The 3,191-nt window shown below is 47.6% G+C and overlaps 1 protein-coding gene across 2 annotated transcripts in view; it reads right to left on the bottom strand.

Annotated features, from left to right (window-relative positions):
• Meiob (meiosis specific with OB-fold) overlaps positions 1 to 3,191 on the bottom strand; it is a 156,465-nt gene that overhangs the window by 152,525 nt on the left and 749 nt on the right. The window lies entirely within an intron of this gene.

Genomic DNA, 3,191 nt, shown 5'->3' with positions numbered 1-3,191 from the left:
AAAAAAAAAAAAAAAAAGAATGGCTGTCTATGACCCACATATCTGTGTCTTACCCTCAGAGCAGTCCAGCTTATATGTTGCTTTTCGGTCTTCTCTCTACAAAGGCAAAGGGGTAGACCAGGAGAAATGTGAGCTAGATTACAGGTAAACCCAATTCTCAGTAACTCCATGCTCTGATGTAGGAACTTAAAGGCCTTGAGGAAGATTCCCCACAGTGGGACCCAGGATGAGGGAGCTCCAAAGCAGCCTTACAAGTGAGCACAGCCAGCTAGACCTCTGAGCCTCCCAACTGGGCATGGGACTCGCCTTAGGAACGCTGGACACGTTCTGCTGTGGTGGCTGGGCCTCAGAGTACTCCCATTGGTAGGATTGGCTGGACAGGAGAGGTGGGTACTGGTGTAAAATTGATAAACAGATTGCTGGAGAAAGCAAAATGGGAAAGGAGTCCTCGGATGTAAAGGACAAGGAAGAAAGCAAGGAGTTGGGGTGAAGGCTAGGGCTGCAGGAGCACGTGGGAGAGAGACCAATTTGGGCGTCACTAGAATGGGATGTAGGCCAGGGGCCAGGGGAGCTGGACTTGGCTGCAAAGGTGCAGAGGTAGGGCCCCAGAGAATCGATGCTCCTCACCTGTCAGAAAGATGGTAACAAAGGCAGGAAACAGGAAGCGGACCGGGCAATTCCTAAAAAACCATGGTGGAAACTGATGCCTAGAGGCCCTAATCCACTCAAGCCCTGACTTCAGGATTCTAGATCCTTCCAGTTTCTGGGAACCCAACCAGATTTGGATCCCTCTAGCCTTGGTGGGGCCCAGTCTTGCGGCCCTCCCCTGAGCCCTGCAACTCCCTCTGACCTGTACACCCAGACTGCCGTGTATAAGAACATGCTTCGTAGCAGAAAGAGGAGGCCTAGGGAAGGAGACAGGAGAAGCAGCTCAGAAGGCGATCCAGGAAGGTGAGGTAGTGCAGGTTCAGAAGGGCTCAAGGGAAGCAGACTCACCACCACTGCAGCTCGAGGCACTCCTGCACTCGGACCCCTGGAGCTCTGGACCAGTGGACCAGCGCCTATACCTGTCCTCCTCCTCCTCACCAATAGAGCCCCGGGCACTCCTATCTGACTCCCTTAGCTCCATTCCAAAGGACCTGCGCCCACTCTGAGAGCTGAGACTGGAACCTATACTATGTGAAGATGGGCGGAGCCTGGACTGGGGCTCCACCTCATCTTGACCCAGTCTAACCCTCTGGTTACCTTAACCAAATCCCTCCCCTCGGCCCTCCCTTACCTGCCTCGCACTGCCTGGTAAGGACAGAGACTTAGCCTGGGTGTCTGCTACCCTCCCGCTGCTCTGCTGTGGCCACTGTCACAGCGGAGCAGCGTCAAGGAATGCTGGTGGAACCCACCCGTCGTTCCCTCCCCAGACACGGGAAGTCCCGCCCCCTGACCGGAAGTCCCGCCCATGACTGAAAGTCCCACCCCTGAGTTCAAGGCTAGCCTGGTCTACAGAGTGAGTTCCAGGACAGCCAGGGCTAGACAGAGAAATCCTGTCTGGAAAAACAAAACAAAAAATAAACAAAAACCAAAAGAAAAAAGAAAAAGGGAAAAAAAGAAAAAAAGAAAGAAAAAGAAAAGAAAGCAAGTCTCCTTTCTTCAAAACACTCTTGAATTGTCCATTAACAAATTGGCCTCCTGGCCACCACATTGGTAAATATCCCAATGTAGAGACAGAAAAAAGTGTTAGTAACCTTCTATGGTAGTATCTAGCACTGCTTTTCTTAAAAAAAATAAAATATTTTAACATAATAATGTAAGGGGAGGCTGGAGAGATGGTTCAGGGGTTAAGAGCACTGACTGCTCTTCCAAAGGTCCTGAGTTCAAATCCCAGCAACAACATGGTGGCTCACAACCATCTGTAACAATATCTGACACCCTCTTCTGGTGTCTAAAGACAGCTATAATGTACTTACATATAATAAATAAATATATCTTAAATGTAGGGGGTCAATAAGATGGCTCAGTGAGTAAGGGCTCTTGCTACCAAGACTGGCAACCTGAATCTGATCACCAGAAATCACATGATGGAAGGAGAGAAGAGAGCCTCTCATTGAAACTGAAGCCAGGCAGGCTGAAGGCTAACAAGCACCAGTGATTTCTTATCTCCAACCTCCAGAAGTGCAGCCATGCCCCACTTTTATGTGGGTGCTAGGATCCAAATTCATCAGATCTGCATCCTTTTGGAGTAAGCACTCATCCACTGAGCCAGCATTCCATTCCCACTCAGCATTTTAACATGGTTTTATTATTCCAACTGTGTGTCATTCTGGATATGATGAAAAGAACAGTGATAACTGGGGAGTGTTATAGGTAGGAGTAAGGGAAAACAAGTAGAACACGGGGTCAGGGAAAGTAATCTGTAGGAATATATGTATTATTTATATTTTCCTCATTTTATATAGATGTTTTAGCATATATATAACATATAATATATATATCATAATACATGCTCTATCCCGATATAGTTTCTCCAGGATCCTCCGTGATATACATACATATACAACTGCATGTAGACTTCTGGATATATCCTGCCCTTATCCTTGAGAACCTGACAGGCTCCCTTCCTCCTTAAAAACCTCTCTCACAGCTAGATATGGTGACATATATCTACAGTCTCAGCATTTGGAAAGTGAAGGTAGGAGAATCAATAGTTCAAGGCTTTGGGAGACAAAGGCAGGCAGATTTGTGAGTTCGAGGCCAGCCTGGTCTACAGAGTAAGTTCCAGGACAGCCAGGGCTACACAGAGAAGCCCTGTCTCGAAAAACCAAAAACCAAAAACCAAAACCAAAACAAAACAAAAAAGTTTAAGGCTAACCTCGGCTACACAGTGAATTTTGAAGCCACCCTGGCTTACCTGAGGCCCTGTCTCAAGAAGGGAGAGAGGGAGGGAGGATCTGAAAGGAAAGAAAGAGCCAGACAATTCCGAGAAGATGAGAAAGGAGGAGGAAGGGAGAAAGAGAGAGAAAGGTAAGTAGGGAGAGAAGGAGAAAGGGAGAAAGAGAGCATCTTTCTCCATTTCCTCTGATACTTCAAGTGGTGCTGGCTTGTAATCCAAACACAGAAGGCAGAGGCGGGTGAATCACAAGTTCAAGGCCAACCTGGGCTACATTGGGACAGCCTGTCTCAAAAATCAAACAAACAAA

Source organism: Mastomys coucha, unplaced genomic scaffold (genome assembly GCF_008632895.1).
Source record: "Mastomys coucha isolate ucsf_1 unplaced genomic scaffold, UCSF_Mcou_1 pScaffold5, whole genome shotgun sequence".
In the NCBI taxonomy this organism is placed as follows: Eukaryota; Metazoa; Chordata; class Mammalia; order Rodentia; family Muridae; genus Mastomys; species Mastomys coucha.
The sequence above is the reverse complement of the archived record's forward strand: the minus strand, read 5'-3'. Positions and strand labels throughout refer to the sequence as shown.